Below are 24001 nucleotides of genomic sequence, written 5' to 3'. Positions count from 1 at the left end.
TTGTCAAGGCAAACTCGGGCAGTTTATTTAACGAGAGCGAGGCAGGAGACGGACACTGATTCGGAATTATGTTTGTAAACGAATTATTGGTCGTGTTAAACCAGTAGGAGGTGGGGGAAAAAATGTTATAAAAAATGTGTTTTACATCGAAAGAGAAAGAGAAAGAAAACCCACGTTGATCAGTAGCATGAATTGTGTTAAGCCTTTTGTTCAACAAGATAACAGTATTGGCACCCATGTTTTTACACAGCTTCTTACAATGACACCACGAGAATCCCCGTGAAATACATGTATTAAGTAATACAACCATAAGGAATGCTGAAAATGTCTCGAACACACAATATTTTTTAGTCTTCTAAGAAAATAGCACAACTGCTGCATTGCGAGACTATAGATGTACAAACCACGGCGCTATTTCTATTAGATTAGTCATTGTGTAACGGCATCACTACACCATTGCACATCACGTTTAGACATCAGCAACTGACACATGGGTGGACTTGCCACTCGTGCATTGTTTGCTATAAAGGAAAGGTACGGATCAACCCCGTGCCCTTTTTGAATAAATAGCAGACTTTTTTTTATAAGACAACAACAACCTTTACGATGTAGGTCAGAAAGGGGTGATAAAGTTGGCTGGTAACCTGTTTCCTAAACCTGTTTAAAAACAACTCTACCTGACAAGTTTAGACACACTGTTAAAACAAGTGTTATTGTTTTAACACCTTGAGTTCTAAACCCCTTTCGGGTAACACTTTATGAACGCATTTTTGGCGTTAATATGTGTTGCGGTGTTTATTATTTTATACAAAGCCACGTTTATGCATTTATAAGTGTGGACCAAAGACACGATGTTGTGTTAATAACAAGACACGTCGTTTTTTTTACAGTGCACATGGTGTTACCACAAACCAACTATATATTGATACCTCACCATGCAATGCCTCAAATTAAAAGCACTAGACACATTGGTAATTACTCAAAATACATGTCAGCATAAAAATGTACTTATGAGCAATGGAGAGCTCTTGAAAGTATAACACAATGTGAGAAACGGCTCCCTCTGACGTAACGTAGATTTCAAGAAAGAAGTAATTTGCCACTAACATATTTGAATATGAATAGTAAACTTGCGGGTACAACCATGAGTAAAATCTCTTTTGAAGGAGTGGTTGCTCTGAAAAGAGGCGGTTTGGTCTCGACGTTTCGAACAGTATACTCTGCTCGTCTTCAGGAGAATGTCCAGTGTCTTCAAACATGTTATCTTGCTGAAGTTTTTTACTGGCTGTTGAGCAGAGACACGGGAAGGAAGCCCGTCCATGCAATCTTTTATTAGAAAATTAGAAGAGGCATACATATTTTGATAAAGCAATAACAACCATAATATTTGTATAACAAATAACTGGTACACTGACCATTAAAATGGCTATATTATTTACTGATGAAAATAGTCTGCTCGTTTTACTTTAATACGTATTGTATTAATATGGTATCATTAGGTATTGCTTGTGGGTTTTCTTACAGCTACCTCACATCACATTTTAAGCCTCTGGCGTTTAAGACAACAAACATGGATGGAAATAGTCTACTGTTTGGTCGTTAATACGTATTGTATTACAATATGGTATCATTTAAGAATTAGTTGTGGATTTTCTTAAAGCTACATTACGTCACATCTTAAGCCTCTTGCGTTTGAGACAACAAGCATGGATGCAAATAGTCTGCTCTTTGGACTTTAGTACGTATTGTATTAAAATATGGTATCATTAAAGTATTGTGTTTTCTTAATGAAGATTTTCTTAAAGCTACCTTAGTCAGATATTAAGCCTCTTGGATTTTAGACACCGGATGCGTGTTGGTACACAGTGCAATTAATGTTGGTAGTTTAGCGAGTGCGACGGGGGGGGGGGGTGCAGTTTGCCATGGCCACGTATTTCCTGGATGCCATTTTGGTCCGAACATTAGAGACGCTTCTATTGCAACGTCACAGCCCGAGTTTTTTTTAACCGAGGTTGAAAACACTGTAAAGTCATAGACGCAAAACAGGACAGATACTGTTTCTACGAAGTTACGCACATTCACATGGGGGAAACAAAGCAAGCAAGCAATCATATGTTAGGTATTTTTATTTTATTGAAAGTTTGCAGAAAATGTTGAATTTAGTTAACACTTCTGTTAAAGGCAGTGGACACTGTTGGTAATTACTCAAAATAATTATTATCATAAAACCTTTCTTGGTGATGAGTATTGGGGAGAGGTTGATGGTATAAAACATTGTGAGAAAAGGCTCCCTCTGAAGTGCCATAGTTTCCGAGAAAGAAGTAATTTTCCACAAATTTGATTTCAAGACCTCTCAGTTTTAGAACTTGAGGTCTCGAAATCAACCATCTAAACGCGCACAACTTCGTGTGACAAGGGTGTTTTTTCTTTCATTTTTATCTCGCAAGTCACCGATTACTGATTGAGCTCAAATTTTCACAGATTTGTTAGTCTTTGACAATTACTAATAGTGTCCACTGCCTTTAACACGATTTAGTGTCTCACTAACAATCGGCTGTCTGTTTCAATCAGCTTCTTTATACACAATAAAGGTCCATCACCCCAATGTGCAGTCTGGTCTGGCATCCTATGTGACTAGATGCGGTTTTGTACATTGTTATTTTGTAGTGCATTTTCTTTAATCAAAAGATGGCCTCCAATCGCGAGTTGTCGAAACTCCTTTAATACACAGCTCTGCTCCAGTGTATAAACAGAGTGTATAAGAATGTCTGATGTTGAATATCATTATCCCTTTATTTGTTATTGAGTTTCGGGCATTTCTGTTTTTGTTATGACAAAACACAGCCTTGATTTCCCTAACCGCCGTGATTCAATTTGAATCCTTTTAAACGGTGCTCAGTCAAAACGTGCTTTCACAACACATACAACAATAATTTCGGGATTCTCCAGAAAAGACAATTGTACCCTCTTGTTTGACCGACCTTGGGGGTTTCCTTGGTGCGCGAGAGCATCACAAGATCGTGACAATAACCTCGTCCAAACTATACATTCCTATTCATTTATTCCAACTGAATTTATGTGATTTCCATCTTCCAAAGTAGAGTCACTGCTTATATCCGGAAATGATTGATATAGAGTAGGTATCAAGTTTAGGAAAAACATAACTGGATGATTTTGAGTCAGATGTGTGCGCTGTTTTATCTTAAAGACTGTTCAGGGAAATCACGTATTACGCAACAACATAAGGCAGAATAACATGTTTGTAAACATATATATATATAAATACATGTGTATCAAATGATAAACCACAAGGGAAACTGACTGGGTACATTTTAAAATGATTTTGGGCTGAACAAAGAAAAATTTACTAGAGCGGGATTTGAATCAACGACTTCCGGTTTAACGTGCCGGCGCTCTACCAACTGAGCTTTCTAGCCCTATATATATATATGGTTTGTGGTAACGCCATGTGTGTATCTACTTGCCAGGTAGAGTTTGTTCTTTAGGTAATAGTTTAGACAGGACTGTGCAGCACCTAAAGGTAGCCCGAGCCTACATCTAGGTACATGTTTGGGGCTACATTTAGGTCCGGGCTGCATTTAGGTGCATGTTTGGGGCTACATTTAGGTCCGGGCTACATCTAGGTACATGTTTGGGGCTACATTTAGGTCCGGACTACATCTAGGTACATATTTGGGGCTACATTTAGGTCTGGGCTACATTTAGGTACATGTTTGGGGCTACATTTAGGTCCGGACTACATCTAGGTACATATTTGGGGCTACATTTAGGTCTGGGCTACATTTAGGTACATGTTTGGGGCTACATTTAGGTCCGGGCTACATCTAGGTACATATTTGGGGCTACATTTAGGTCTGGGCTACATTTAGGTACATGTTTGGGGCTACATTTAGGTCCGGGCTACATCTAGGTACATATTTGGGGCTACATTTAGGTCTGGGCTACATCTAGGTACATGTTTGGGGCTACATTTAGGTCAGGCTACATCTAGGTACATGTTTGGGGCTACATTAGGTCCGGACTACATCTAGGTACATGTTTGGGGCTACATTTAGGTCCGGGCTACATCTAGGTACATGTTTGGGGCTACATTTAGGTCAGGCTACATTTGGGGCTCGGGCTACATTAAGGTGCCGCACACAGTAAACTTCTTTTCAAAACTGAGAAGTCTCCCTAACAAATCCTTATATCAATCTACTCCGCGGTAGTAAAATATAGAAGAAGAAATTCTTCTGGCAAGTAGATACACACATGGTGTTACCGCAAACCAAATATATATATTGATACCTCATCACCATGCAATGTCTCAAATCATAATATACAATGTTTGTAATGACAAAACAATAGACGTAAGTACTACGATCCGTACAATGGGAAGCTTCCCACGCATCAAGACACTCAGCTATGGCCTCATCAGATACAAACTTCATTGAGCACGATGAACAAAGAACCACTGTACCGAACTATTACAACATTGCTGAAGAAATTAAAAGACACTGGACACTAATTGGTAATTGTCAAAGACCATTCTTCTCACTTGGTGTATCTCATCATATGAACTCAATTGGTTGCCGAAGTTGCGAAATAATAAAGCAAGAAAAAACACCCCTGTCACACGAAGTTGAAGTGATTTCAGATGCTTGATTTCGGGACCTCGAAATTAAAATCTGAGGGCTCGAAATCAAATTTAATACTTTAGTGGAAAATTACTTCTTTCTCGAAAACTACATTACTTCAGAGAGAGTTGTTTCTCACAATGTTTTATACTATTCAACAGCTCTCCATCGCTTGTTACCAAGTAAAGTTTAACGCTAATAATTATTTGGAGTAATTACCAAACGTGTCCACGCATCGAGACGCTCAGCTGTGGTCTCTTCGGATTAACGAACTTCATTTTGGCACGATAAACAAAGAACCTCTTAAATAACGAACTATAACAACCAACATCACTGCAGAAATTTAAGAACAGTTTTTACCCGAACATGAGTACTGCTGTGAGGCTTTTAAGTGGTTTAAGTGACCTGATTGGGTTTGGTTTAAATGGTAGTAACCGAGTTACCATAAGCTATTAGCGGTTATGGTCAAGTTACATATCTGCTGTAACTCTGTAGTAGTCAGTGCCCTAACTCACTTAAGAAGAGTCGTGTATCACAGTTCACGTAGGAGGAGTACACGGGTTCCGTTAGTCAACACTGAGTCAACTAGACTATAGATGATATTAACCCATTTCATGTTACTATATGTCAGATTATCAACCTGTAACTTGACCAAAAAGTAGCAAAGTCATGAGTTTCCAGAGGAGCAGCAATAGTCTTTAGCTAGGGAAGAGCTTTTTGCAACGAACAAATTTAAGGATACAAAAATGAGCAACCATCTTATGTGTACATGTATTAACATGATTTGTAGAGTTGACAAAACAGTCGCAAACAAAGTCTATGTATCGTGTGACTAACCATACGCATGAAATACACTTGGAACAAATTTGAACTCAATTGGTTATCGAGGTCACGAGAAAATAGTAAAAAGAGACCATAATATGTGTTTTCTGTTTCTCAAACATCGAGTTTATTATCACGCGTGATAAAAAAATAATGTAATATCACTTTCTAGAAACGATAGCATTTTAGGCATAAATAATTTTAAGGAACCCTTTCTACCATTCCTTACTTTAAATCATGTAAGCTATGTGTGAATCTGTGAACTATTGTGTTTTATTGTTCCTTTTAAGCATTCATTGTCTTCAAATTGTAAGCAACTCTTGTTCCTTTTCTATAGTTCTCTTGAATTGCTCTTTTCGGGTCTGTGTACGTTTGGTAATGGAATTCAATGTAAATGCGGTTAGAAGTAGAGCAGCTTTGGATAGTTAAATGCATTTGAGAAACATTTCTCTTCGAAGTACTAAGGCAATAGTAAAATAAATCCCCCTTGTATCCCCCAAAATTGAATATAAGAAGCGTTACCGCGGTAACGCTTCTGAGATCTTGTACTCCTATAGGGATTATTCTTCCTGCGTGGACATAATATTCACTTCGGAGTTTCGACGATATCTCAAAACCGCTACAACCTTTTGAAATGAAATTTTCACATATTAATTTTTATTGTATACAAATACATTTCTATAGGATAAAAACAACTGAACGGTTCCGAAAACCAAAGGTACTCATTGCCTTTTAGACAAATTGTTCAAAAAGTTACTCTTTACAGTATAAAACAAAATAGCAGACTCGGCTGACGCTTATTATGCCTACTTTGGCATTCGTTGACATTATAAAACTAGGCATATCAATTTCAAATTATTAAAAAACATAAATCAGTTTTCAAAACAATAAAAAATAATAATGATTATTATAAATTTATCGTGAAATGAGGACGTGTTGATTCATTTTAAGTCAGATATGTAGAAAATGTTTAAAGACACTGGCCACCTTTGGTAATTGTCAAACACCATGAGTCTTTTCACTTGGTGTATCTCAACATAAAATAGCAAACCTGTGAAAATTTGAGCTCGATTGGTCGTCGATTGGAGTTGCTAGATAACTATTAAAGAAAATAACACCCTTGCCGCACGAAGTTGTGTGCTTTCAGATGCTTGATCTCGAGGCACAAAATTCTAGATCTGAGGTTTCGAAATAAAAATCGTGGAAAATTACTTCTTTCTCGAAAAACTACGTCACTTCATGAGGGAGCCGTTTCTCATGATGTTTTATACTATCAACCTCTCCCCATTACACGTTACCAAGTAAGGTTTTATTGTAATAAATATTTTGAGTAATTACCAATAGTGTCCACTGCCTTTATGTCAGATATATAGAAAATGTTTAAGTCATGAAGTGTTCTTGGAAATGATAGAAATTAACATCAAAGCCTCACTGCTATATCAAAGTACGCTGTTCAATTATACATACAAGGTAGAATTTAATACGTGACCGCAGATCCGCACTCTGATAAATATAATTGTAGTGTTGTGAAAAACAAATGAAACTTTAGTCACCTTGAAATATTGGAGGTAACTATAAAACGATGACGTGTATAGACGTCTCAACCTACGGGCTCAGTAAGTGCTGCCGGTGATAGTTAGGTGACCGATGAAACCCTATAAATCAACCCGTAAGACGACGGCGGGAAACCAGACACGCATTATTTGACCTAGGCATCTCAACGTGGTTTCTTGCAAGGGGTTGTTAATTAGTCAGCAACATAAATCTACTCTCTGCTTCTATATAAAGAGGACTCATCTCGTATTGGACTCGTCAGACACACAGTACTAAGAGCTTCGAAATTATTGGTGTTTGAAATGCAGTAAATCAGTGGTTGTTTTTGGTCATATTTGTGGCGGTGAACGATGTCATGAGAAGCAAAGACTTAGCAACCATCTAGTGTGAACACAGAACAGTGATTTACACACCGTGTACTGGTAACTGAAGTTTACTAACAAACGAGGCTTCTAACTCGCTGGTCGAACCTAGAGCCGATTGGGTACACATCCGCAGACAAGACTCAAACAGGTAAGCGCGTGTTTTTGGTCCGGTCGTATTTTTGACGGAACATGAAATGTAGGGTTTATGTTGTGTAATTGCAACCGCATCAACATGGGCTACTATGTTGTCTTTGATTGATGTATTTGGAAAGTGGAGTTGTAAATTCAGTTCAAATTCGAATTCAACTGCTTATGGATATCAAGTTCAATAGCATATGGTGGTAAAATATTGAATCAATTCGACTATAATTATGTTCGAAACTTACAACACTTTTAGACATCAATACATTTTTAACATCTTGTCAGTCTTTAATTTATCTCAAGCAAGCATAGTTCTATATGCTATCAAATTCTACTAAAATGTTGTTGATTGATGCGGTTGAAGAACTAAGGTCATGCGGTGCACCTCAAAATGATCAAAGGACTTTGAACGGATTTTCGATGATAGTATCGTCATGGATCATTCGAAAACAATTTGACATTTTTTATATAAAATTAGGATTACCCAAATCGATTTTTTAAGGATTTATTTTGTGATAATTTCTCTTTCGGGTCGTTTAGGTTTAGAAATAGTTAATTTTACACTGGCAACAGTTTCTGACGACACAAAGATGTTTCTAAATATTTTGTTAGCCACCGAATAAGAAAGGTACGTTTTCATTATTGTCGTATGAGGGAATTTGTTAGACTTTTTGAAACAGTTTTTATAATTCATTCTCCATTTTCAGAATCCATAATATATAACTTGTCACTGGAATACTTGTGTACATCGGAACCGATGGGCAAACTATGACGAAATCCCCAACCTATAGCCAAACGACCGTTTGTATGAAGCTGGTCATAAGCTTTTGTATTACTTTTAAAAAAATCGAGGCAAATTTTACTTTCGGTTTTTGGAACCGTTCGATTGTTTTAATCGTTGATTTATTGCAGATGTATAATGGTCGCGTTTTTAAAAAAATAGATAATGCCGAACATCCGGAGCGAAATATCAACGCAGGAAGAACCATACCTATATAGGAATTGATAGTATTACTGACAGAAACGCTTCTCAGATTCAAATTTTAGGGCATACAAACCTTTTTTTTTTTTTTTTTTTTACAACCACTGTGTCAATACTTCGAAGTGAATTATTTCTCAAAATGCTCAATACTATCGAAAGCTGCTGCACAGGCTTCTTATCAAACTTTGCCACTTAATTTGAGAGTGATAACCAAACGGTACATTCCCTGTAAGCATCGAATATCATCTCTGTATGCATTTATATGATTACTGTTTCGCTTACTGGATTCCAACACAATAATTCGATTATATATTGATATTTTGTTTCAACATTTGCAGTCGATGCAAATCTGTTGAGTTTCTTGATGTTATGTATAATCACGTTTGTAATGTATTTTGTTCTGCACAAGCATGCGTTTGGTGATTACAGCAACAACAACCGTTATATTATGCATTGAAATGATTTCATTAAGAACAACTTGATATTCATTCAGATCCCCGATGTATTTAATCAGGAAATCTAGAATTGAATTTCCGTATATTAATGTTTTTTTTTAATTTCATTGCTTTCAAATTTGTGCTGATGAGTAAAATAAATGAAGAATATACTCTGGGAATTTCAAGGTTGTTTTTGTTTTAATAGCTTTGGTAACAATTTCGATGACTTACAAGATGAATTATTGAAATACTTTGAATTTTTTTAAAGATGAAAGTGACTGTACAGTTAGCAAAGTTTTGATTACGAAGTTTGGTGTCTGCCTCCATCTTGGTCATGTTCCTCGTATCGAATAACAATAATTCATGCTAACAATAACTTGGCTAATAGGAACCAGACTATTTTGTTTTTCCAGCCTCGGTTTGGTTATATTGATTTCAATGGGATAAATTAAAGATGGCTGCACCATGATGAAGGTCTATGCAGCCCAATGTTGTAAAACGAAATTGGTGATGTGTGGGTTATTGATCACAAGCGGATAGGCGCGTATAGGCGCTGAGACCGCTATATGCATCGTGGATACCAACACCTTTCAAAATGCAGTAAATTAAAACAAATAGTGCTCAAACCATTATCTGATTCCTGATTCCATGAGGATTATCGTGTGTGATAATAATGTGTCCAATCGACCCCATGTGTTCTATGTTCGCATAAGACCCTATAGCCTGTCGTTCTACTGTCAACACCCTGTCAAACCCGCTCGCCGTGCGCGGGCACACGTCGCCTCAGGCGGCAGACACACGGGGCGCTTTAGCCGCCTTGGTCATGAACAAAAAACGTGCATGTCATAGCAAAGAAAAACAATACAATTCTTGGCGAAAAAAACAATTGCACATATCCTTAGCAACGGGTAGCATTACGTCACGTATAGCTTTTCGTCGCTTTCAGAATCCCCACTCGAAGAATGAATTTCATCGCCTGCGCACAACTTGAAGACGTGTGTTATAGAATTTGCTAGATCTGTGCATGATCTGTGTAGACCGAATACGATATATACAGTACATTGTTTCACACTCGGCTCTCGTTTAATTTAATTTCGGCTTCGCCTTTCTACACCCGGAGCGTGATATAAATTCGCGCCTTTTGAAGCTGTATTGCGTGTAATAACCGCAGTTGTGATCGTGCATTGGATATGGTGTGGGCAGCGCAGGGAAAGCTGTTTTTGCGAGCGTGCAATCGAACCAACACGGGTGGCGAAATCAGAGTTGAGTAGAGCAGAGATTGGTCAATTAAATTACGAACTGATCCCCCCTGCCCAATTGTGTAAAAATTGTGATTAATTTTCTGAGGTTACGGAAGTTTTTGTCACTTGTGAAAATATTGACCGAACCGGTAGTGGATCCGTGACCAGGGAGTACCTTCAGACCATCAGCTCGCACCTATTAATCCGCTGTACGTGCACACTCCACTGAGAATGCTTGTTAGGAGACCACAATATGAATCAATATGGATACAAATGCTCCTGCGAGGGATGAGGAAAGAGTTGAGTTGTACTTGGTACTTGTTGTGGCGTTCAAATTAATGACTTATAACAAAAAAGACAATACATTCACCATAAAGAAAGACAATAGGGTCCACCTTTGTCGACAAAGAGTTGACATGGCGATTAAGGGAACTATATAAAGGAATGGAGCAATAGCATGAACCAACACACCTCATTCGTAAGGGGGTTTTAACGCTTCATACACGAAGTCTAGAGCGGGGAACAAAAGAGGTCAACATGAAGGGACTTGAAACACCATGTGGACTTACACTCAACCACACAGTGTTTTGTTACGGAGTTGAAGAATTTGATTTTCCTCAAGTGTATAGAACAAGGAAATGTCCACAGAATGGTTGTAACACCGAATTGTGATCATACAGGAGTTCCCTTGTTTTGGGGTCTTTTTACAATGGAACAATTTACCCCACAAGGGAAGTTTTGTTCAACCTTCACCCCATAAGGGAATTATTGCGAAAAGGGAAAAACAGAACAAAATTAGCAAGACCCCACAAGCCGGGTGTGTGTGTATATCAAAGGAAAGTCTACAGAGTGGTTACAACACAGAAATTAAGTTTACAGAAGTTCTCCTGTGGCGAATTCACAGTTACTCCACAAAATAAAATCATAAAGATAGGACAAAAAAAGAGTCAAGAGAGTAAAGAGAAAGCACTGTACAATTCATTATTCGAAAGTGAAAGTTGCACAAAAACTTAACAGTCCAGTAAATCACAGCCGACGCACTGTGTTTGTGCCATCAAACAGCGCCATGATTCTACATGAGAGTTTGCAGGCGTGATGATGCCTCCGGACCTAGTGCCGCTGTAGTCACGGTATTAGGAGACTCTTTCTGTCCCCAACAAAACAACTGATACAAGTAGTCAAATTTCAATGAAGTGTTCTTAAAAAAATGGGAAAAAAAGAAAACAAATGAGGAAAGGAGACCAGAAGACCAGAAGTAGACAAGAAGTACAACAAGTTAAATTGAGTTGAATTTGCCGACGTTAAAGAAACCTTCACCCTTGCGTCGGACATACTCAAATATAAAAAAAAAAACACTGATAAGTCTAGCACTACTTTAACTGAAAAAAAAAAACCGTAATGTTAATATGGCAGCTGTTGTGTGAAGTTTCACTCATTGTAAGAATGTAGGCTTTGTAAACACTCGTCACCTTTTGAAAAATGTTGTGTAGAAATCTAATTTCAAAATAAGCTTCATCCAAAATAATGAGAGGAACATACCCAGCGAAAACCTTTTCAGTCACTTGACTCTTTCTAATGAAAACCTTGAGAATCGCAGGCACTTTTGACAAAATGGATCAGCCGGGCCTTTGATCTTTTAACGGGCACTCTAGCTTACTAGAGGGTGTGTGATCTATTTCAGATTCCCAAACACATCATTTCACTTGACAACCCTTGTAGGCAGGAATAGGTTTCCGTATTATTAGGTTTCATGCTAGATTTCATTCCTTTAAACGATTGTTCCTGCAGCTGATAAACACACCGTGTTCCTCCTCGCAGCAAAACATTAAAGTGTTCAGCAATAATTGTTTTGATTTTTGAGGTTGAACAAAGTATTGACTAAAGTGGGATTCGAACCAACGACCTCCGGATTAACGTGCCGGCGCTCTACCAACTGAGCTATCTAGCCCTATATTGGCGGTGTCCCTATTTTGTCAATATCTTTGTTCGGGGGTGCCAGTCAGAAACCATAAAACCGTTGACTGCCGTGTAGCCAGTCAGTTTCCCTTGTGGTTTACATTAATTGTTTTATTACGACAAAAAGTGATCTGAACTATGTGGAATCATTTATTACCGTTTTGTTTTTAATTTCTAAAGATTTTTTTGTAAACATATTTTAGTGAGCCGATGTACCCGATGAAACAAATTGGCGCCCAATTGATACAATTTTTCAAGATATATAGTTTTGTAAGGTTCATGCAGTCTTGTTAAGATCGCATAACAGAACAACACTTAAAGTTGTTGCTGTTGATATTGTTGATGTTGTTGATGATGACGTTGTTGATGTTGATGTAGTTGATGATGACGTTGTTGATGTTGTTGATGATGACGCGTTGATGTTGTTGATGTTGTTGATGATGACGTTGTTGATGTTGTTGATGTTGTTGATGATGACGTTGTTGATGCTGTTGTTCTTTAATGATGTTGTTTTTCTTGTATATGGGTTATTTTATGGTTACGTTTCTTAGGAACTGGTTGGATTCAAAGGATACAGCCTGCCTTTTGGTCAGTGTTTTGGTTGCGTTTTGCTGCACAGAGGAGATTCTTATGTAGATTTTTGGAAACTTGACGTCTACGGCAGTTGTTCAAATCAATCTTTCCAAAATGAAAAACAACGGATCTGCGACCCGTATGGAGTGAATACGATTACAGAAACGTGCCCAGTAAACACTGTCGTTGGGTAACGGTGTAATTCTTCCCTTTTGGCGCGAAATCTTATAATTAAATTCAACCTTCGATCAAACTGCGTCAAGCGTTTCTATTGACATAAAAGATCAATCAAATTGTAGATGTGTTGACGTTATTTCCTAACAAGAGTGTGCGAGTTCAATTAACAAAGCACCATGTTGCAAAGTGGCATTTGATTCAAACATGATCGCTCATTCTCTAATACAGTCCTTTGAGAAAAACACCCTGTTTTAGGAGGTTATCCAGAATCTCATTAGGGTAGAGGATTAAGCTTAATTTCTTGTGTCATTTCCAACGACACGGGGGTTCATTAAGGGATCTTAATAGCTTCACCAATGATATCTAGTATTATTGGGGTATTACATTGGATAATCTTGTCAATTAGAAAGTTAAGTGCTTGACTGCATTGACTTCTGTTCGTCCTGTGTGTATATTTCACCAGGCTCTCTCGCTCTCTTGCCAGTCTTCTTCTTATTCCACTGAAGTGTTTTCTCAGCTCCTATCCCGAGTGCACGTCACCACCTTGATCCCAAATATATGGCACTCTAGAGTTTCCGCTCTAGCACTCGGCGGCATCAACCAATAACACTCGAGCAGCAAGCCAGCGTGACTTTTAGATCCCTCCTACTTGTTGCGAACAGAGCGCGGGAAGGCAGCAGCAGAAAACGGACAACTTTAGAAACCGTTGACGGCTTCCTCTAGAATGCATACACCGCAAAAGGCAACACCTGTTACCAAAAGTACCTGATTTTCGCTCTTCGATTTTTAGTTCCCCTCCTTTTGTTGTCCTCAAGGGGGGACTTAGTTCTATGCCAACTCTCTCTCAAAACCCTTCGGGAATGATTTCTTCAGGCCGGATGGAGCTTAAAACAATGATTGGGGCGGTTTACCCCCACGTATATCTTAACCCAGTTTCAATAGACACGTTGTTTCCTTCTGACAAAAAAAAAAAAAATAAAATAAAAAAAATCCGTCGGTGGGGGTTTCTGACGATCGATGTCCATCGACCACTAGCGTTACATTAACCCTTGGCGATGGCGACTTGGACGGTAGAACCCAAGCCGAAAAGAGACAGCGAGCTAAAGCACTTTTGATTTGAACGTTAAACAAAAAGTGGACGGTAAGTGGACTAACTGGAGTTTCACTTACATCAGTTAAGGTTATCAAATTTGTGGAAAAGGGAATGCCGCTTTGCTCGCACTTGGAGTTTGCTTATACTGACACGAGGTGCCATACGGAATTTAAAGTGAAACATACCCACACACGATTTCTAAAAGCTCTTGAAGACTTAGTAATTTTAATTTACAGTAATAATTTAGGGGGCTTTATATTGTTATGAATAAGGATAGGATTGGAAACTTCTTCTGTAATACAATTTTTTTTGCGTTTGCACTACGTCCATTTCGGGAATCTATGAACATTGAATGTTAATATTGTTAAAATTCATATTTAATTTGGGTGGATTTTTTTCTCTGCTTTTCATTCACAAATGTTTTTGCATTCATTAGGAAGATTAAAAGCAAGGTAGTTTTGTGAAGTGTCGTTTCTTAAATAATTATCATTATTGAAGAGACCAGTGTAAAGCTAAAACAATCACGCATCTGATGCAACTTTTATAGATAGCGCCAATTTGTTATTTTGTAATAACTACAATGTCCATATTTTATCAAAACGCAGAAAATGTTTCTCGCAGAACTCGCTTCACATGATAACCTGTTGTTGTTATTTGATTCACTGGCTTTAGTACTAAGGAATGCATAGTGTTAAAACACTCGTCACTATCACCCAGGCAACGAACAATAAGACAATTCAACGGGATCACTTTACTGGTTTGTTAGCCATATACTTCAAAAAAAAAATTACTGCCAAACCTTTAAAAGGTTTCAACAGCCAAAAATATGCATAATCTGAAATTTCCATGGTGCCAGTGTTGCATAGTTTACAATTTGGTACGGAAGAAGGGGGCTTTCAGTTTGAGATAGAATCATATCTTTCAGTTTGAAGGGTTTTGTCTTTAAAATGTCAAGCGATGGTACCCATTACGACTGCATTGCGTTATACACGTCACCACGATTATATACAGCGATAACACACGGCATTTATACAGCTTGGAGGACTTTATAGTCATTCGGTATAAACACATCAAATTGCGTGGGTTTTAAACTACAGCTTGATCTTTTGACACAAAGGTTGAGTTTGTACCAATTGATATGAACCTTATCCGTAAAACAACTGCTGGGGTGTAAACGTATTTCACAGGTTAGCAGACAAACTATGGCGGCCACGTTGCGCGTTCACCATAGATTAGAACTGTGACGTCATTAAATTTCAAAAACTTTTTTAAGCACATGCATGTTAACGCGCCTTTTTGTATGCTTACGGTTAGCAGCGCTATTAATTATAATATGGAAATCGCACACTAAGCACAAAATCTGCCGTTAAGCAGCTTTGTGAAATATGGCCCAGGTTTTGAACCGTTTTTTTTTCTTCACTTCTGCAAATTGACTTTTTTATATCTTCCATTTTTTATTTTGAAGACTTTTTAGAGATTATTTTAAACAGTGAGTCTGATTACGTGCACATGACTTGATGCAGTTAATTTCTCACCCTGAAACAAAATCATATGGATCAGACTCAAACAAATCATTACAATCGAGTTTTGAAAGTGCAATGGTTCATGAATAATTCACTACAGACATATACGGAGAAAAACACCTCTATAACGACATGCGTTGTGGGTCAATAATGGCGAGTTGAATGAAGCCATATTCAAGCATCTTGCATTTTCCTTTTTTTGTACATTAACAGGCAAAAATACATTATCCTTGTTGCTAAATTCGTCACAATTAGAGAGTTTTCACTGGAAATGGTCACAGACATATACGGAGAAAAACACCTCTATAACGACATGCGTTGTGGGTCAATAATGGCGAGTTGAATGAAGCCATATTCAAGCATCTTGCATTGTCCTTTTTTTTTGTACATTAACAGGCAAAAACACATTATCCTTGGTGCTAAATTCGTCACAATTAGAGAGTTTTACTGGAAATGGTCAATTTTTGCTTTAGTTCGTGTACTAGCCATGGCCAGATCTTTGCCAGCCATCGGAGAGGTATCCAATTTAGGGGCGGCGCAAGAGATGGGGGGGGGGGGGCAACACTTTCCCTAACACTTGGAGAAGACAATAAATAAGGGGAAGGTGAAATAAATGATAATGAATGAAAGAACGATGGAAAGAAAGAAAAAAGGTGGGAAAGTAGTCTTGTAGAAAGGTGTTTTACCTTTCCTAATTAAAGAAGAATAGACTTTCTTGAAAGATGAGGTTAATAATATTATTGACAATGTCGGCAAACAAATTGTACAAATTATGCAATTAAAACCACAATTATTTAATTGGAATATAGGATGTGTATATATATATATATGCCTATTCCAGTATAAAATGCTAACTGCATTGTTTTTCTAAACTTAGGTTTACACGACTCCTATATCCAACTTCGCGTTGGCGCTTTTAGGATTGCACGATCGCACACCCTAATCGCCACTTCCATTTTATATTAACTTTCAACAGCACTCCAAAGTTAAGGCAGTTTTCAATTAGTTTGACCAAATCCCTGTGTTTGACTGAAAAGTTCAAGTTTGGGCTGGAGTTAACTCAAGTGGCTTGTTTACTATCTGGATCTGAAAACCCTTGCAAGCAGAAAAGGGTTTTGCACGCCACGCCAGTATCATCTCTGATTGCCTGCCAAGTGCTGTTCAGACGACAGCAATTAAACTGGGGTCCCTTGCTTAATTTCAGCAAGGTTGTTAAATATAGCCATGTTTGACGAGAGTTTGCAAGAGAACTTGGACAGTATAGACAAACAGTGTTGTCCTTTCACCCAAGGTCCATTTGGTATTATTTAAAGACACTGCACACTATTGGTAATTGTCTAAGACCAGTCTTCTCACTTGGTGAATCTCAACATATACATAAAATAACAAACCTGTGAAAATTGGAGCTCAATCGGTCATCGAAGTTGCGAGATAACTATGATTGAAAAAAACATCCTTGTCACAGGAAGTTGTGTGCTTTCAGATGCTTGATTTCGTGACCTCTAAAATTCTAAATCTGAGGTCTCGAAATCAAATTCGTGGAAAAATACTTCTCTCTCGAAAACTACATCACTTCGAAGGGAGCCGTTTCTCACACTGTTTTATACTATCAACCTCTCCTCATTACTCGTTACTAATTAAGGTTTTATGTCAATAATTATTACCAATAGTGTCCACTACCTTTAACAACCTAACAACCTTACGGCTATGGTTAGGCTTGGGTCATTTCAAACTGGAAAAAGATGTCTGCACAATAGTCCATACTTCACAAGCTGTACTCTTTACCACAACAAAAATAGACCGTTTAATTCTCGTGAAATGATTTTCCTCATCAACAGTTGTCTATTCCTCCAGAATTCAAGCTGTGTGAAAACCTTGGAACTGTACTTGGGCACACAATCCAAAACATACTCTTCTCCTTTTCAATTGACTTTTCGCAGCTGCCCGCAATAACCCGTTGGGAATGTAATAAAACCACTTAAGAGTCAAGCAACCCTGCCTATTAATGGTCCTTCCTTTTCCCCTTCCCGCATGCCCGGCGCGATACTATAAACCTCTCTTCGAAATTTCCAGTCTGCTTGAATGTCCTATAAACTTTCCCCCCTTTTCAATTCTGGAAATAATAAATCAAATTTCAGTATATAATCACTCTGGCAACGCATCTTACATTTATCCTCAGTGTGTGGGAGCAGTGGAGGTTTCTACTTTAGCGAGTTGCGTTGCCCCCCAGGCTAACACGAGACGTACGTGTATTGACTACGTGTTTCTAAACAAGTAGTTTGTAGCATGCTTGCACACAGATAATAAACACTGTAAACACAATGTGACGCCCTCCCCCTCAATAATTCACAGCCCCCATCATCTTGAAGGAACGTTTACCTCTTACAGGTCAAAGGTCGACAAAGGGTCTAATATTTTTGTCATTTATTAGGGCACTGGACCCTACTGGTAATTGTCAAAGACAAGTTTTCTCACTTGGTGTCTCTCAACATAATGCATGGATTAACAAACCTGTGAAAATTTTGACTCGATTGGTCGTCGAAGTTGCGAGAGAAAAATCATAGAAAAAATAAAACACCATTGTCACACAAGTTGTGTGCTTTCAGATGCCTTAAAATAGAGACCTAAGTTGAGGTCTCGAATTCAATTCAAATATTTCAGTGAGAAATTATACTTCTTTCTCGAAAACTATACGTTACCTCAGAGGGAGCCGTTTCTCACCGTGTTTTATACATATCAACCTCTACCCATTGCTCGTTACCAAATCAGTTTTTAAGCTGACACATATTTTGAGTAATTATCAATTGTGTCAAGGCCTTTACAAACTGTTTTTCTAAATTATATGTTAATATTTTGTAGTTTTGACGATATTTACACTTCAGACTTACTTTTTGGTTTATTATTATTCCTTAAATTCAAGATATTGTGATGTGTTCAAGAAATGCAATTATTTTTAACATGCCGTGTGTTTGACATTCTCACAAAATGTTTGAGCGCAATACACTCATTCTGTCACTGCCTGCATGGAAGAGAACTTTGGTCAGTTCATTGAGCGAGACACCAATTATGCATACTGAATTCCCAACGTTCATCTTATAACGACGTTAAGCCCTAGCTAATAAGTCTACCCCACGACCTTTTTGTCTCAAAGGTTCGGTCGATTACAGCTAATTACTAATTTACAAGTCGACGAGAAGTAAACACTTTTGGGTTCATACAACTTATTTGTTCGCAGCAAATGTGAAAGATAGTTGTTTTTTTTTAGGTTCAATAGCAATAGTCTGAAAAAGAATTCATTATATTATTTCGTTTATAATTCAGAACTAAAAATGAAAACTGTCAAGACCTTCTTTTACTTTCTTATGTCCCCCCCCCCCCCACATGTTTTTTTCCAGAAGGCAATGAGAAAATAATGAGTGATGTATGGAATTTAGCCTTCGAGAAAGACGTCAGGCCATTAATGCTTTTAAAATATGAACTTGTTTAACACCGCATTCTGGTTTCAGGACCAGATCAACAGAATTCTCATGGGTTCGGTTTTCTGCGATGACGTATAACAATAGTCACATATCTGTTCCGACCAGGGCCCAATTTCATAGAGCTGCTAAGCACAAAAATTTGCTTAGCATGAGATTTTTGCCTCGATAAAAACAGGATTACCAACCAAATTTCCACGTGATTTTCAGGATAAGCAAACAACAGCTGAAAACCATGTAACAAACAATATGCAACAAACAGAAATTCAGTAGGCAATCCTGTTTTTATCAAGAAAGAAATTTCATGCTACAAGCAAATGTTCGTGATTAGCAGCTCTATGAAACTGGGCCCAGTCTGTAACTACGTTATTGGTCTGATTTTTGTTGGTTCCAAGATAGTGAATTTTATGAAGAAGTAAAACAAAAGTATTAAATGTGTTCCAAAATTACTCACGATGGGCATTTACTACAGAGTATATTTAAAGGCACTGGACACTATATATTGGTAATTATTCTAGAATAAAAACTCACTTGGTAACAAGCAATGGAGAGCTGTTGATAGTGTAAAACATTGTGAGAAACGGCTTCCCCTAAGTAAGGTAGTTTTTGAGAAAGAGGTAATTTGTTACTAAAATATTAAAATAATATTACAAAATATTGTCAAACATTGCCACATTTTACAACCATGTTAAAATTAAACAAGGGACCCTAGTAAATGTGCTATCATGTGAATAGCACTTTTGCTTAAGTAGGTTTCTTTACTACCTTTTAAAGGGAAGGTACACGTTTGGTAATTACTCAAAACAAATATTAACTTACAAACTGACTTGGTAACGAGCAATGGAGAGCTGTTGATAGTGTAAAACATTGTGAGAAACGGCTTCCCCTAAGTAACGTAGTTTTTGAGAAAGAGGTAAATTGTTACTAAAATATTAAAAGACTTCAGCTGAAGTCTTTTTATAATGCATGTAAAAGCACATATGTTTGTAAATAGGAATCAATGGTGTTTTTCTTTATTCTCTTGAAACTTCGATGACCAATTGAACCCAAGTCTTCACAAATTTGTTATTTTATGCATATTAATAAGATACACCAAGTGATAATATTAGTTTTTGAAACCCCAGTGCCTTTTAAGCCAAGAAACGGCTGGAAAAAAGTTCAGCCTAACGAGAAAAACCCCAGCTTGTTTATGAGTGAGAAACGTACGTTGCAGGATGCTCTTGGAAATCAAACCCCAAAACAAGTTCACCACCACGACAATGAAGGTTAAATGAAACACGACCCAGTAGTATCTTGTTAACCTCTAGTGCCCGGATCAGCCTTGGAATTAAACACACAAATATAAAGTGGTTCTCCGTCCCAAGTTGTCTCCGATACTTGAATTAAACAGAACTTGAAACTTTCGTCTCGGCAACTATACACACACACTCCGTGAGGTCCATCCAAAAGACCATATTTGAATGACTTTTGCGAGCTGTGCACTCGGATTTCAGAAGAAGTTATACACACAACTTGTTAAAAGTCAAATTTTCTTGATAACAAAGTTAAGATCATTTTGAGTGGGATGTCCACGTGGTGCCCTCTAACCATGTTTGTAAATTGGTTGCGGGAAAGTGCTTGAAAACACGGACACCTTTAAAATTGAAATCTTACTGTGACCCCTTCAGGCGTTTTGAAGCATACACCTTGGATCTGTTCCTACTAGGATTTCAAAGGGAACTTTTGGCATGGTGGTGGATGGATAATGATCAACCAAAACAGAGTTTTAAAATGATGTCATAGCTCGTCAGAAATGTTGTGACTATCTGAAATATACCTGTATGTCTTGTGTAATTAAAAGATAAGCCAAGCTCCATCGACAACCTTATACTCCTGCCCACGCCTAGGTTGTTCGCGAAAGCTCGATTTCACCCAACTTGGTAACGCAACTGTATCAGTTAACTTGCATATCATTCAGTTCTATCATGGAGTAAATTGAGAGCTTCGCGCATCTTGTATTTGGCAAACAAATTCTTACAAGTTAATTGTTTCGTAAATTTCTGCATAGTCTCAGAACACACAGTATTAAACCACAACGAGTAAAAGTTACGAGAGGACATGGCTCCGCTAGACTGGTGCCCTGTGCAAAACAGTGACTGATCTTTGTGTAGGATATCAACCTCGTTCCCAGGGGTGATTGATCTCACCGCGCCATTTTTTCCCCAGCATGCTTTGCTCGATACGGCGCGCTGCCCATGGTAGCGAGGCTGGAGTGCGTTTTGGCGACCCCCAACCAAAAACTGTTTCTGACGTCATAACCAATACGGTAACCAAGCTTACAACTCGGTTATCGTTCCGTCTGAACAGCAGAACCAACGACCAACAACCGAAACAGTTTTTGGTTGGGGTCGCCAAAACGCACTCCTGATAGGATATGGACAGTCTAGCAAATGACGCACAACTATACCAGGGGCCAACATCATAGAGCTGCTTAAGCAAAACATTTGCTTAAGCAAGAAAATAGCTCGCTTATTTTACACATGTTACTGGCCAAAATGTCATGCCATATACATTGCTTATGACTAGTACTTAGCTGTTGTTTACTTAGCATAACAATTGAGTGGAGTCTTGGCCGGTAATCTGATTTTACTAAGCAATGAATTTTTTGCTTAAGCAAATTTTTGTGCTTAAGCAGCTCTATGAAATTGGGCCCAGACTTGTAATCACACACATGCCTATTGACCCCTTGCACGCTCACCATGTTGGTGGGCAGTTAGGTTTATGTGTATTAACGCCGCGTCGCCTAAAACGCGCACTTCACTGCATAACGCACAGCATACTCAATGCATAGAGTTATATATGAAAACGCACATTGAAATTGCCCACCAGTATGGCGCATTCAATATTTTTCTGATGATGACGTCAGGTGAAATGGGTCAATATACACACAGCTCTGTGTTACAATAATTCTGTGAACATTCCTTCGATCTGTACATGGATGTCATGGGTGCTTTTAGTCCTACGCATCCATGTCCTCAAAGCTGTTTTTAATCTTGCCTGTTGATTATTTCGATATCTATTTTAAATCCATCAGAAAATGTTAATGGCCAGCAGAAAAACACACGGATAATTTGAAATGTATTTTACACATATAAACACACAGTCAGACCTATGAAAATGCCAGTCTTTCCGTGTAGCGTTGCTATTTATTAATTTACTTTTATGTATTAGAAAATATATCAGGCAACATGACAGCAGACCATTCTTCCCCGAATCAAGACTTAGGGCCTATGGTCTCGTTCGTCGGATTAGGTAATGTAGCAACTGTGACGAGACATTGCCAAACAGAAAGCATCATTTAGAAGCTCAACCATTACCTTTAACCATTTCTAAACAGCTCTCTGAAAACAGCGTATTCAATTCAAAATGCATTATTCATAATACTGCGACCATAAAATTTGAGACAATAACATTCATATGAAAACATTACTTTGGGGACTGCCCCAATTTGTATACAAAATAGCTTTTAATAGCTTTTTTCAAGGAAATCAGTTTTGGCGTCGCACCATAATTGGCTTTGGACAATTATTTCCCTATACCCTAATGGCACGCACATTAAGTAAATCACAGAAACAATTTAGAAGTGGGTCACGTTTTTACTGAATATAGCTGTTTGAAGGTGTGTATAAAAAAATGTATTTATTATGAACTTACTGCAAGACTGTCTTGCTCTGTTATACTAACGATCGAAAGGAATAAACGATTTTAAACCTCATATAAACATATATTCACAAGAAATGATTACATAGAGCCAATACAATTTGCTACGAAAGCTGGGCCTATTCACTTGAAGAAGCTATAAATGAATATTCATAAATACCTAAGACAGTTTTGCTATTCCTCTTGTTTGAGAGTGTGTCACTTGGGGTGTTTAAACCTTTGATAATGACCAGTTAAAAGTATTGAAACATGGGCGTGACACGTGAGCTTGCACCTGTGCTTATAAGACAGTTTATTCATTCCTATTGGTCGAGAGCAACGGCCGGGACAGTTGTACCATTTCATAGCTGGAGGGGTGTTGTGTTGAAAGAAATCATTGAACAATTATAATCTTTGCATTTATTTTACTTTTTGACCCAAGGTGTTGATGTTTTTTGACCGAAAAGGTATTCATGAATGGGAATCAACTGTGTTGAATCGGTTTTCAACTAGTGGTTTAAATCCGCCGAGGCCTGGCTCTTGATAATTTACCTTGACTTCGTCTCGGTAAAATTATCAAGAACCAGGCCTCGTTGGGATTAAACCACTAGTTGAAAACCTCTTCACCACACATTGATTCCCTTAGTAATACAGAGTATACTATTGGAAACGTCGAGACCAAACCGGCTCTTTACAGAGCCAACACTCCCACATAGAGATGGTATTACATGGTTGTAGTCGCAAGTTTACTTTTTGTTCATAGTTTCTTCTTATTTCTCTACACCATGCAAAGCTTCAAACTACTGGCCCAGTTCATGTTTCTCACGCTCCAAAAAATAGTAGTCCTTACAGACTACAATGTCAACAAAAACACACCATCTCTGGGTTCCTGATTTCAAATGACACTTCCAAAAACAATTGGTGTAACAAAGCCATACACAGAGTAAGAGTGTGGTACGCCTACGGTTTAAACTACACGTGCCAGTGGAGAGAATTCGAATTTACAGACAAAGTGGCGGTAGATTAGCCGCCTCCGATTTGTATGCGCGAAACTCACTGCAATTTATTTATGGTCCGGCCCAATATTCACAATTTAGTTAGAAAGTAGCCACGAGCATCGCCTAAATTAATGAAGAACCTGTCCGGATTTAGGAAGAGTTATAGACGGTGTGACGCATTGAACCCATCCTGAGTTAGGACGAGTTCGAGGCTCGGGATTAATTCCAGCGTTTCGTGAAATTGGCTGCAGGTACATGTGGTTCTCTTATTCAAAGAATTAATGTTACCAAACTGGGGCTATGGGGAACATGAATGTGACCAGGTTTTACTACTGAATACAGCGAACG

At 38.1% G+C, this 24001-nt stretch overlaps 1 protein-coding gene across 2 annotated transcripts in view; it reads left to right on the top strand.

Moving 5' to 3' along the window:
• Nucleotides 1-24001, top strand: part of LOC139949100 (uncharacterized) — a 101196-nt gene that overhangs the window by 54539 nt on the left and 22656 nt on the right. Inside the window, exon 1 of one of the 2 annotated variants that reach the window (XM_071947507.1) lies at nt 7267-7526. The exons of the other annotated variant lie outside the window; for it this stretch is intronic. The gene's annotated coding sequence lies outside the window, so the exon portion shown is untranslated. Of the gene's footprint in view, nt 1-7266; nt 7527-24001 lie in introns of those variants that run through there. 2 annotated transcript variants of the gene reach the window in all.

Source organism: Asterias amurensis, chromosome 16, assembly GCF_032118995.1.
Source record: "Asterias amurensis chromosome 16, ASM3211899v1".
NCBI lineage: Eukaryota > Metazoa > Echinodermata > Asteroidea > Forcipulatida > Asteriidae > Asterias > Asterias amurensis.
Note: the sequence above shows the minus strand (reverse complement) of the source record. Positions and strands in the feature narration are given on the sequence as shown.